The sequence below is a fragment of the Sebastes fasciatus genome, chromosome 11 (genome assembly GCF_043250625.1).
Source record: "Sebastes fasciatus isolate fSebFas1 chromosome 11, fSebFas1.pri, whole genome shotgun sequence".
NCBI classification, from domain to species: domain Eukaryota; kingdom Metazoa; phylum Chordata; class Actinopteri; order Perciformes; family Sebastidae; genus Sebastes; species Sebastes fasciatus.
Genome location: NC_133805.1, coordinates 34574825 through 34588540, shown reverse-complemented (window position 1 = coordinate 34588540; position 13716 = coordinate 34574825). Strand labels below are relative to the sequence as shown.

Here is a 13716-nt window from a genome sequence, read left to right as displayed (position 1 = left end):
TAATATGAAAATTTCAGATTATTTGTATCACAGATAAGCTTCACGCCCTTTGACATACACTGGACTACACAAAGGTACAGTAGACGGGATATACCAATCCAGGTGGTGAATGTGATCAAAGTCTTTCCTGGGGTTTTGACATTGTGTCAATGCTGAGAAATAAAACAGGTGTGACGACGGCAGCAACGTGCAGGCTTCTATAGAAAACAACATGCACGAGTGTCGTGATGCACGTTAAACACCACCAGTGTGTGTTGGCCTAATGATTTTTCACACCTGTGAAAGTTGTTCCTAGAACGGAATTAGGCGGTAGATGACTGCGACGGTGAGGGACAACATAGTGCGGCTGTGCGCGCATCTGTTTTTAAAGCGTTTCCGCATCTTCTATTTGTAATGTTACCTTTTTAAACCTTTTTATTTTTCCAAATTAACCTGTAAAAAGATCCATCTGTCGCCTGCTCCATCTGTTATAAAGCAACAAACCCAGTCCCAGTTCATTACATTATAAAGCAATTAGCAAACTAAATGAAATATAAACTCATTTTATCACATTTGGACAAGCTCTTATGCATTATCCAACAGCTGCCATATGTCCAGCTGAAAATCTTGAATAGCCCTACTATATGAAGCAAATCTTTGCTGTGATGGTGGAGTTAGTGAAAAATACATTTCAGTCTTCAGAAGTGTCTAATCCTTTTGTAATGTAGCCTATATTATCATATGTATAATGTAGTCTGACAAATAATTAATAGGTACTGTAGATAGACAGAGGAAAAAGGTTCAGAGTGTTAATTGATACTGTAAATCTGTATGTTGTCTATATGTTTTTGCATAAATTACAGCTCAATTTATAGAACATAGTGAAACATTTTATGAAAGCTAAAAATACTGTGTACTATATTTTTCACTGTATCCCAAATAACATGCATCATTCTGTGACATTTTACATTTTTGCACACATTGATGATGCCACTCATCCCCTCTCTATATAATCCTCCAGGGGTGTAACCAACACCTGAGCTAACTGGTATACATTGATCCCGGGTTGTGACCCAGGTCGTATCTGAATTGTCCTGACCAGGGATTAACCCGGGTTGACTGGCTTGGTTTGAATTGGCAAAAGAAGGGTTGAACATGGGTCAGATAACCCTGGTCCGACCATGGTGATTGGTGTGAAAGAGGTATAAGAAGTGGATGTTTTCACCGTGACGTCACCCAGTGCTTTGTGGACTACAGTTTTGAAGCCCTGAGTTCAGCATTTTGGCCGTCGCGGTAAAATTAGGCGAGACCTGGTATCTCTAGAAGAGACGCAGCTGACACGCAGCCGAGCCACGCGGGCTGTGTGGCCGCTCTAACCTGTTAACACGGACGCTGAAATAAAAAACCAACAGGTTCCGCAGCCGCCACGCGCTGCTGCTGGCGTTTCCTGCCGTGGCGAGCGGAAAGCACTTGGCTTCGTGTGGTCGTCTATTGTCCTCGGTCTGACTCAGTCCTCACAAAACTATCAAACAAGCGCTTGCCAGTCAGGATGAAGCTTCAAAACAACACTGAAACATTTCAAAAAATGCCAAAATGCCAAAATGTGATTCAAACATGGCCACTACCTGTCTTCATTCAAATAAGGGCTAATGAACATATTACTGACATATAAACAGGATTTATGGTTCAATCTCTACCATTGCCGGCAAAGTATGGAGTATTTTCTATTTAAAGGAATACACAGAGGAATACACTGAAGATAAAAACTGGGCCAGAAAACATATTAAAAAAAAAAACCTGACAGCCCATTTAGAGCACAGTAATAAAATACAGCCTCTTTTATTATACTGTTTTTATTGCAGCAGCATGTCTTGTCCAAACCAATCCAATGAAAGTGAACCATAATCAAAAAAGGAATAAAATGGAGCAACTTAACCTTTGTCTTTGTACTGTTATACTATCCGACTGTTCTCCACAGCGCCTGAAGACAGATACTGAGAAATACAACGAACCACAGCCGTGGTTAGTTTGTGACGGAGTCTGTTAACTATTCTGATTCAAAGTACTTTCAGCCAACAGTTAACGCTTTGTCTCGCCTGCTCCCACTTCTCCTTTCACCTCCGATGAAAGCAGACAAAAGCCTGATGATGAGGAGCACTTCACACCAAACAAATAAGACATGTAGAAGTTTCCTTGTGGGTGAGTTTGCCTTTAAAAAGGGCTGAACGCCTCTCCCTATTCAGTCATCTCCTACATGTTGTGTGGTGTTAGTCTTTTCAAGCTTCATCACACATCAAGAAATCATTACAGGTATGCTGTCAAGTTCTCACACCGACAGCTTTATTGGCTGTTTTTTTTCAACACCTGAAACATGTTTTCTATTTGCACTTTAAGGTAAATCCCCATCATGACTTCTCCTTGTATTTACCATCATTATCCAACATTTTTCCACCATAGAAATATCCAACAAAATGCCATAAAACGCCTTAAAGGGACTGTATGTAAGTTATTACACATTTTTTATTTTATTTTTTTATTGCCAATGCGTGAACAGGTTGTAACCTAACTTAAAAAATGAGACCTTCTGCGACTTTCTGGGTTTCCTCTATCAGCCTGTAGACTGCTTTTAATGTGAACAATCCGGGCCTGTTTTTCTGGGAAAAGGGCCAACAGTGTGCAACGATAGCTAACAAATGCCAACAAATGACCAGTCCCCACCACAGCTCACACTTCAACACAAACATAAACAGAAGCACAACAAAAACAAAGTTATATCTGGTGAAGCCCGTCTGGCAAAACAGGAATGTGACCGACGTCGGGGGGGGATCAACATCGGTCGGGTCTTCGATTCAAGGAGACCTTCGTTTGGTGAGTTAACATTACTGCCAAGCATGTGAAATGTATAGTGATATTGTGGCTTTAGCTGCTAATGTTGCTAACGTTAATCAACATGATGCCTGTCAATCACGTTCAGTCTCGTGTGTGTCGCTTTGCTGTTTTGACCAACGCTCGCTCGCGTCTCCGTAGTGCGAGCAACAGGACGCTCACTGTCATTGACTTAACGGCCACAGGTATCATCGTTAACAAGCAATCTCTGATTCTTACATAGAGTCTCTCTAAATAGAAATAATAGATTCTTTAAATTTCTTACCAATTCTCTTAAAGGTCCCTTATTATGCTAAATTTCAGGTTCTTACTTGTATGTTGTGTTTCTACTAGAACATGTTTACATGCTGTAATGTTAAAAAAAAATGTCCTCATACTGTCGGCCTGAATATGCCTGTATCTACCCTCTCTCTGAGACGCTCTGTTTTAGCGAATTTCGACGACATTGCAACAGAATTGCGTTGCTAGGGAACAGCTTGGGTCCGTGTGTACTTCCTGTCAACTGATGGCATTCCCATGTACACTGCAACCAGGAATAACCTGGGACACATTTAGAATGTTTACGTTTAACTCTGGGTAAAGGGTCTAAATATTGTATATTTGTGACATCACAAATGGACAGAAATCCTGACAGCTTGTTTTAAATGCAGAGTTTCTGAATACAAGCTGTGTGTATTTCCCTGTGGATTGAGCGTTTTGATACTTTCACAGTATTTATATAGCACTTAAGCCTGCTTTATAATAAAAAAAAACATGAAAATCTCACTTTTTTATAATATGGGACCTTTACGTTTTTTTTTTTACTTTAGTCTTCATTTGGGAGATTTTCTGTGGCTGTGCCTCGGTAACTGTTGATGCAGCGCAAGGCTGTGATGCTGGTTATTTCTGCAACAGCTGCAGTGTGAATTTAAAAAATGTGAGGGTGTTGACAGTGACTTATAAACTTTAAAGGAACACACTACAGAAAATATATCTTTTGAGTAACACATTCTCGCCACTTGTAGGCTTGAAAGGTGGTTGTATAAGTTTCACTCCTCTGTGAAGAAGCACAGTTAACAGTTCGACTGGATTCTAGTGGACACCCACACCCACAGTCACACAAACACAGCGTTATCTATTTCTGCACTTGATCCATTAAGTCAGCATGTTCCTCCACATGCTCTTCCTCTTTGTGTTGTGCTGTTGCCTCATTATAATAATAACTCTGAAGCTTTGCTGGAAGTAGTGCATTTACTGCTTCATTGACTGACTCACTATTGTTTTGAACCTACTGAGCATACCGATCAGAGGTCAATTGATAGAGAAGTGAAATATCTTCCATCGAAACTTTCATTCTGACTATAGCTGATATCCTGAAACGTTATCAGAGCCGCCCTAAAGCCTACAGGTGGCAGGTTTTTGATCCTGCTATTGCTACAGTATTCCTTTAAAGCTGCACTGATTGATATTTCAGCCCACTTGCACAGCAGTTCGTGAAATAGTCGCAAAATTTAATGTAGTGATTCGTGTACATGAATTTCACATTTTTGTCGTGATGGTCAGCACAAAATCAATTCGTAAAACACAGGACTTTAACCCAGGAGACCGGTGTTCGTGTCCCGTGTGAAAGCAGAAGTCAAAGATGATTTATTTGTCACGTAACTTCCGTACTTAAGTTACAGCACTTCTGGTGTTATTTAAACCCAAACCAAGATCTTTTACTAAACCTAACTGAGTTTTTTTTTTTCACGTAACTTCCATACTTAAGTTACACCACTTCCAGTGTTATTTTAACCCAAATGGCAATCTTTTCCTAAACCAACTAAGTAGTTTGTTGCCTTAGCCTAACCAAGTCTACCTTTTCCTACACTTAAATAAGTTTTATTTTGAAAAGACTGTAGCGGAAATTGACACACGCGTCACGTGTATCTGGACATTCGTAGGAAAACGCACAAAAAACACGTCGTTGAAAGTCATGCTGAGCGTCACGAAAAAAAGGGGAAATTCTTGTCTATGTACACAAATCAAATTTCCAGATTAAATTTTGGAATTATTTTATGAACTGCTGTGAGAATGTGTTGGTTATTATAATAATAATAACAAATTGATAAATTATTATTATGTGTAATGTTACGGCTTTTAGTAAGAAAATACTGCAATATTATGTTTTGTGATACTGTATCAATTCTCAAATACACAGAGTTTACATGCAAAGATTGGTGGCTCATTTGGTGCTGTGATGTTGGATGTTACAGGGACTGTGATAAATGTAAATACAGATCCAACTGTTCTGATTGCATAAAAAAGTTAACTTTTTTTTACTCAGATTTTATGCATGCTTTCTGATTTATTTATTTTAGCAGATATGTTGCTGTAGCAGACACAGATATGCAGTAGTGCATTATGTCGGTGTGAAAATAGCCTTTGAACCGGGGACTACCTCGGCAAAGCTATATTGTGTTCCTGTCATGTACCAGTTCACTGCTTATTTTCTCTGTTCCAATTTCATTTTCAACAAAGTTCTCCTCTTTGTTACCTCAGGTTAGCTATCAGACACTAATTAGATAGCTTGCATGTATAGGATAAAAAAATAAAAAAAAGCCTCTCATCTGATTTCAGTCAAAAAACGGTAAAGCCGTCTTGAGAATGTCGACATTCTCTCTGACCCGGCTTTGATGAACAGCGATCTACTGTATTTGCAAACACAACACACTGGGCCTGAAGAGCTGTAATTGGAGGAGCTGTCAAGCCAGAAGGGAGGAAGGCTGAAGTTGTCTTCCAACAACAATTTAGCGGCTCCCTTCCAGACAGATGCAGCTGAACACCTGTCAGAGGGAAAACTGTTCATTTGATGTGAATGCTTTCTGCAGTGTGTTAAAAGCTGCCGCTATTCACATGCACACCAATTTGGTGCTGTGCCGTTGCCCACAGTTACGGACAGGAGGTGATAGCTAACGGTTAAGGTTGTCTAATATCACAACCATGCACACACGGTGTTAGAAATCTTCCTTCTCCGGTCTCTGCTTCCCGTGCCATTATACAGCGGTGCTGATAGAGGTCTACAGGTTAGAAAGCAGACTGTTTGAATCAGCAGATTGTCTGGGACAGGAAATGTGCTTTCCATGGAAAAATAATGATCAAAAGGAAACAAACACACACACATACACACACTTCTGCTGTAGCCACACTTCTGCTACCTAATCCACTTAATGTACCTGACGATGCACCTGGACTGAACCGGTGTTATCACCCTATACACACATACTCACCCCCCCTCCCCTTACAAACACATGCATACAGAGCACTGAGACTATTGTCGGATGTCAACGCAAATTAGCACACAGAGCAGTTTAAGGGCTTCATTAGCATCCAGAGCTTCATACTTCCATGTGTGTGAGCGGCTGCTCTGTCAGACCACATCATGTACTGAGTGGTTTTAATACTCACAACTGATATCTGATACCAGCATTTGCTCTGCTTCTGGTAGACACAGTGACTCTGTCTTATCACTTTGCACATACACTTAATAATGAGGCAACTGGCACTAGTCCAAGCAGTTTTTCTCTTTGTCCGTTCCACCAATGTTCTAAATAAGCCCGGTTTTGAGGCGTCATAAGTTCTTGTTTTCTATTTAATGCTAAATATGAAGCTGCTCGGGGAAAACCGGGTCCATACTGACTAATCCCGCTGCCTGTGATCGCTCACAAAGCATTCACAGGCTACAGTACTGTGAGAAGTTACATCAATATGAACTAGGGCTGTCAACTGATTAAAATATTTAATCACGCAAATTAATCAAATTTTTTTTATCTGTTCTAAATGAACCTTAAAGGGAGATTTGTCAAGGATTTAATACTCTTATCAAAATGGTAGTGGACAAATATGCTGCTTTATGCAAATGTATGTATATATTTATTATTGGAAATCAATTAACAACACAAAACAATGACAAATATTGTCCAGAAACCCTCACAGGTACTGCATTTAGCATAAAAAAATATTCTCAGATCATAACATGGCAAACTGCAGCCCAACAGGCAACAACAGCTGTCAGTGTGTCAGTGTGCTGACTTGACTATGACTTGCCCACAAACAGCATGTGATTATCATAAAGTGGGCATGTCTGTAAAGGGGAGACTCGTGGGTACCCATAAAACCCATTTACATTCACATATCTGGAGGTCAGAGGTCAAGTGACCCCTTTGAAAATGGCAATGACAGTTTTTCCTCGCCAAAATTTTTAGCGCAAGTTTGGAGCGTTATTTAACCTCCTTCCCGTCAAGTTAGTATGATAGTACGATATTGCGTTAACGCGTTATTATCGCGTTAACTTTGACAGCCCTAATATGAACGTGTAATATGTGTAGCAATTAGGGCTTACCGGTATTTTCATTATAAATTAATCTGCAGATGGTTGTTTTTGATTAATCAATTCATTGTTTATCAAAACACTGAAACCGTGACAACTACAAGAGTCCAAGGGGACGTCTTTAAATGTCTTTTAACAAAAAGGTTTTGTTCAACCAAAAGCAAAGTCTCTGATTTGAGAAGTTGGAAACATAGAGTATTTGGCTTTTTTTTTTCTTTTTTTTTTTACTATTTTTGCTTGAAAATTGACTGATGCATTTATTCAGTTATCAAAAAAGTTGCGTATCATTCTTCGTTTCAGCTCTAGAATCAATGGGATATAATAAACGCGAGTCATTGTAATCATTTAAAAAACCCTGTCATAAAAAAGACAAGCAGAGAAAATACAACTGAAATTTGTTTTCGTTCTATCTGGACCAAAACCAACCAGGGCTGGGTGTCAAACACAAAGGAAGGGATCTGAAGAAATGCAACCATATTTTTTTGTTACCCACCAACATTTTCTACCACACTGTCTCATTAACAGCTCCTCTATCGGAGACTGAAAATCAAGATGCCATCAGCACATCCTCTTTAAGGATGAAAGTAGAGTTTCGGGGCTGAAAGAAAGCTAAAAGTACAAAGCTTCTGGTAATCATCAGCCATATTATGATCTCACATTTAAAATATTGAAGATGTGTAAACCCTAATAAATATGTCAGAACTCTTCTGAACAAGCCAAAATAATCACCAGGGTTTTTATTTACTACTCTCCCCCCTCCAGTCTTCTGGAAAGTTAAAAATGAAGGTCATCAGATCCTTGCACTTCTTTATCCCATCATCATATTGATCATTTGTGCCGGTTTAAGCCGATCTTACAATCCCACAACACTGTCTTCCGGCTCTTTTAACACCATCCTAACAGAATTTCTCCTCTTCAGATCTGCCACTGTTCAGCCTTTTATACCAAATGTGATCCTTCACCTGCATCATTACACATGGACTTAAGAGTGTACGTGTTTTTTAGGGACTGGGTGTACATTTATTTCACTAATAAAAGTAGAACTGAAGGAAAAAAACATCAACGCTTCTGTCCGAAGTGAAGCTGGCCTCCATCAGCTTAATGAACACATTAGGCCCGTTTCCAAGCCCTAATTTGGAATGACACTAAAATACTTGTTCATTCAGGCTTTTCTGGTCATCTCAGGAGCATCGCTATACTTAGGTCCATCCCGAGTTTTCAGCGATACAGGAGGATTACATGCTTTTATCTCTCTTCTCGCTTTAACTGCTGCAGTGCCCTGTTTGTTTGCCTTAACCATAAAGAGAACGCCTCCAGTGTGGCGAGAGTGCTGAAGCGAGACTTTCACCTACAACAAAGAGATCTCCCTATCCTCACTGATGGCTTCACTGATTTCCGTAGTGATTATGTGCAAATGTTTTCCTGGCCTGGCTCCAGGTTTATCTCTCTGAACTTTTGACTGCTTTAACAGACATTAGTGTTTGTGTGAACGACCTGGCTGAATCACTCAGACTGGCCGTGTCTCTATCTTCTTCTTCCGTATATCTCTTCCTGACACTTAATTTTACTGAAGGCCTTGACATAATCTATATACCTTATTTTATTATTTGAGTCACCCTGTATGTAACTTTATTTTATCTTCCTACTCTTTTCATATTGTATTCTTTTCGTCGATGCTTTTGATCCTTCATTCGTCAGATTGATCATTTCTCTTTGTGAGGCAATAAAAATGTAGTTTGACAAAAAAAAATGCATCAAAGTCTTCTGGATGATATTTTGATGTGGTTCAAAGCAATGGAAAATACAAGTAAGTGGACCTAGAGTTAAGATTTTGTCAAACTGTTTCTTGCTCACTAAAAAGTTAAATGAGGTAAGTTTGAAATGATATATTTGAACACAAACATGAGTGAAAAGCAGAATCACTATTTGAAGTACTAGTTTGCTTCATTTCTCCTGTCTAGTGTTTTCCAAAATATATTTTTATGCTTTAGATTTTTTACCTATATTCTGCAGTTTTTATTGTGTTTGTAGATTAAGTGTTCATCACAGGCCACAAGGCCAGTTTGGCGGAGCTGGTTATTCATGTCTTCAGTGTCAAGTAGCCTGGGGTGAAAGCACTACAGCTCAGTCAGCTGTCAGTATATTCAACAGCCTTTTTGTCACTATGTAACTCCAACAAGGTCCACCATTGACAAGTTATGATTCGCTCGAGATTAAAGACAGCTAAGGTTAGTGTTTGGGACCACCGTGGGAGTAGTATCTGGTCTGAAAAGCAGTGTTGCCTGAGCGGCTAAACTTAAGGGAAACAAAGCCCCCTATTGTAGTTTTGGGAGTTGATCACATCACAGTGGTAACAAACTGCACATCCTGGTATATGCAGGCACTGTGGGACAGGCTATCTGAGCCAACTCCAATGTCACCCGAGTGGTTGTACTTTTAGTGGACTACAAAGGACACCAGCAGAGTGGATGTCCATATAATTAGCAGCAAAATAATCTACTCATATTCCTCCTTTTTGGCTAGAAGATCCAGACTTTTTTTTTTTTTTTTTTAGAAATTGGCAGTGTCTTCTGGTAAATTTAGCATATTTCCCACTGAGCAAAGACACGTCCAAAAGACATCAATTTAACGTCTCTGTCGACCGTCCAAAAGACGTCCACTGTGAAGCCGGAATGAATAGAACGTTTTTGTCTTTTTTAACGTTCAACTATTGATGTCGACCTGAGTTGCACGTCCACAGACGTCCAAAAAGGCCTCTAACCAGACGTTTAAATATTGAACCCAACTTGCACGTCAACCAGATGTACAGAAGTGGGTGTCGACTGACGGACGTTATACAGACACGATCTGAACGTCTTCCTGACATGTTTCCTGGGTAACTATCCACCAAAAACATGTTTAAATTGAATAATCATTTATAGAACAGATTCACACTGGTCACTGCTGCCTGGCAAAGTGTACTGGTGGGAGAGGATTATGAGAGTAACACATGAACCAATTCTCACAGTTGGATTGGATGCATACCTAATTTCTGAGTCTTTAGTCAGACTTAATAGTTACAATAAAGTCATTATGTGCCGACCAGCCAGCAGGCTACTTTCGGGCCGTTAAAGCTACACAGAGGTCACATCTGAGCTAATGAGGAATGTTTGTGAGGACTGACTCAGGCCACGTAATAGGGATGACGGATGCCAGTGCTAAGTACATTTCTAAGACACTTCCATGCATGCTGGGAAACCCCCAGAAACTTACAAAGTATAAATCAATGGATCTCAACATGAGGTCTGAATTACCAACCAGGGCTTTGAATTCCAGTGGTCCATTAAGGGTTTCCACAGATACATGTTTAGGGGTTAAGAGTTGAATTCCTTTTTTTTTTTTGTTCTACAGAATTAATGAGAGCAACTAATTTAACAACTAAAATCTTCCCATCAGTTTGTGGATACACTGGGCCAATGTTGGTGTTTTGTTGAAAACTAAGTCAGTCAAATCGCTGAATATTTCCCTGTTTTTTCCCCCTGCTGCTCTATCCTGATTTAAATGCTTCTGAATCAAACTCAACCCAAACTGTCATTACTATTCTTTCAATGGAGACTTCTATGATGACTAAATGCGGCTTTTAGAGTTTTTTTTTTACACCATACCCCAGCAAACATGTGATGTCAGGAAGACGTTCAGATCGTGTCTGTATAACGTCCGTCGGTCCAGACCCACTTCTGTACGTCTGGGGGACGTGCAAGTTGGGTTCAACATTTGAACGTCTGGTTAGGGGCCTTTTTGGACATCTGTGGACGTGCAACTCAGGTCGACATCAATAGTTGAACGTTAAAAAAGACAAAAACTTTCTATTCATTCCGGCTTCACAGTGGACGTCTTTTGGACGGTCGGCAGAGACGTTAAATTGATGTCTTTTGGACGTGTCTTTGCTCAGTGGGATGAAAAGTACAATTATGGGGCACATAAAAAAACAATACCTATGAAAATGGTCATTACAACACATTTTTTTTCTTTCTTTTTAGAAAACATGTCACAAAGTCTTCTCTTAAAAGTAGAGGCTTTGTCTGTGATTAACATCATGAGCAACACTGTTGCTCCATAACTGCCCAGATGTTGCAAACCCCACCCCACCGGCACACCAAGCAGGTCAAATCCAACACTGATTTGATGCCTCTGTTTGACTCAAACCTGTTACCATGAACAAATGCAAAGCTGTCCAGTCTGAGACATTTAACACAACCAAGTCATCAAAAGCCAACAGACAAAACTGAATAACAGCTCAGCTCAGACACAAGACAAAGAAAGGGAAGCAATGGGTGAATTGCTTTTCCACATACATGATGTGGTTAAAAAAATGGGTTTATCTGACTGATGCTACACAGGAGATGTGAGGACATGGTTGTGAAATTTGAAAAATAATCTCTCTAAGTCATAATGAGATGCTGCTACCTTCAGTGAAGGACCAAGATGGAGTCAGAGAGAGATGGAGAGAGTTGAAACAGACCAGAAACAGAGTCGGAACGGATCAGCATCACTCCAATCTGCTCCAGTCTCTCTCTCTCTCCTCTCTCTCAACTGAAACCACAACGACTGAAATAGAAAACTATAACACCATGTCATTAATGTTTCAAGCTTTTCTCAGTGATGAAGTCTAGAATATTACAGGCTTACTCGTTTATGTCACATCAAGTTTCAATTAACCACGCAAATATAATAATTCCGACGGAAGGAAAAGCGCCATAAGCCAAGAAAGAAAACTTCACCAAAACATATAAATCCATCATTTCAACACCAAATCAGCGACTCTCTAGGCTCCAACTGAACCTCATCCTAACCCTCCATTGAAATAAGAGTAATAAATTGAATCCATCTATGCGTAATAACGCGTAATATGTCCCGAAAATCATTCAATTAAGTCATAAAAAAGGTAACTGTTTTTTTTATCAGACATCTATTATGATAACTTCCATACAAGTTACCGGTTTGCACTCTGCTGTTAAAACCTGAGAACCTGTACCCAACTATCGGTCCCACAATAAAGAGGAAAAAGAAAAAATATTGTAAGAAAAAAAATGTCTGGTTTTCAAATACCTTAGAATTTCTAAAAGCGACTTTAAAAAAAAGCCTAATAAAGTTGAGTTTATAGTGCCAGGATTTGTCCTCACTTTTACCATTAATAACCTTATTTATACTCAGTGCCCGCGTCCGTCCTGGCTGTGACTGGCTGTAAATGACTACATTACAATTACGCATCTCCTACAAGAGCAGCTCCTAAACGATCAAGACTCCGGCCACTGTAGCAACAACAGAACAAATATATAACATGCAGATTCATATCTGAACAGTTGTTTAAAATGTGGTTTAAAACCGATTCAAGGACAGTAAAAGCCGCGTAGAGCGAGAAACACTTACCGCTGTGTGTAGAGGAGGATGGAGCTTTAACCAGAACTACCAACAGAACAACCAACAGAGCATCACACGGAGACCGACTGACTGCTCTCTGCCTGTCCTCTCTCTCTCTCTCTCTCTCTCTCTCTCTCCACCTCGGAGCTCTGCCTCTCTCTCCTCTCCTCCCCCTCTCCCTCTCTATCTTTCTTCCCCTCTCTCTCTCTCTCCTCTCTCTCTCCTCTCTCTCTCTCTCCCTCTCTCTCTCCCCCTCTCCCTCTATATCTCTCTCTCCCCCTCTCCCTCTCTATTTCTCCCCCTCTCCCTCTCTCTCTCTCTCTCTCCTCACCTCTCTCTCTCTCCTCTCCACACTCTCTCTCTCTCTCCCCCTCTCCCTCTCTATCTCTCTCTCTCCCTCCCTCCCTCCCTCTCTCTCTCTCCTCCTCTCCTCTCTATCTCTCTCTCTCCCCCTTTCCCTCTCTATCTCTCCCTCTCTATCTCTCTCCCCCTCTCCCTCTCTCTCTCTCTCTCTCTCTCTCTCTCTCTCTCCCTCTCTCTCTCTCTCCCTCTCTCTACCAACCCCCCCTCACCAAATAATCAACAAATTGAGGAGTTGAACTGGCTGCTGATTGGTCATTATGGTGCCATCGGCGATTAAAGGGACACACACACACACACACACACACACACACCATGAGCTCAATCTTCATCCCAACTCCAACCAACGGACATGTTTCAATCAGGGGTTTATTTTCAGAGGCCAACCGGCTGGAGAATATTGGGTTATTTGAAGACCTTTGGGCACCATGTATAGCTACATATGACATGTGGTGTTGTTTCTGATGGGCTTTTAATAAGCAGCAGAAACCGGCAGATCACTGCCATTACAACCCGCAGGTGTCACAGATGGCTGTTTCAAGCCTGTAGACTTTTCTCCCAGGCAGAATGGCAACTCTAAAAGTGGCACACAGTTACAGTATTCTAAATCATTAAAGATACAAAACGTGACTTTGTACTAGCCAACCTGATTTTTAAGCTGAAGTAGACGAGATTGGAGCAAATATGATTAAAAAAAGAAGTTATTTTTATAAAACGGTTGCTATATCCTGACAGTAGTGCAT

At 40.4% G+C, this 13716-nt stretch overlaps 1 protein-coding gene across 1 annotated transcript in view; it reads right to left on the bottom strand.

Annotated features, from left to right (window-relative positions):
• Nucleotides 1-12767, bottom strand: part of LOC141777775 (cadherin-6-like) — a 124640-nt gene extending 111873 nt beyond the window's left edge. The window contains exon 1 of the mRNA XM_074652330.1: nt 12623-12767. The gene's annotated coding sequence lies outside the window, so the exon portion shown is untranslated. The remainder of the gene's footprint in view (nt 1-12622) is intronic.
• Between the last annotated feature and the right edge of the window lie 949 nt (nt 12768-13716).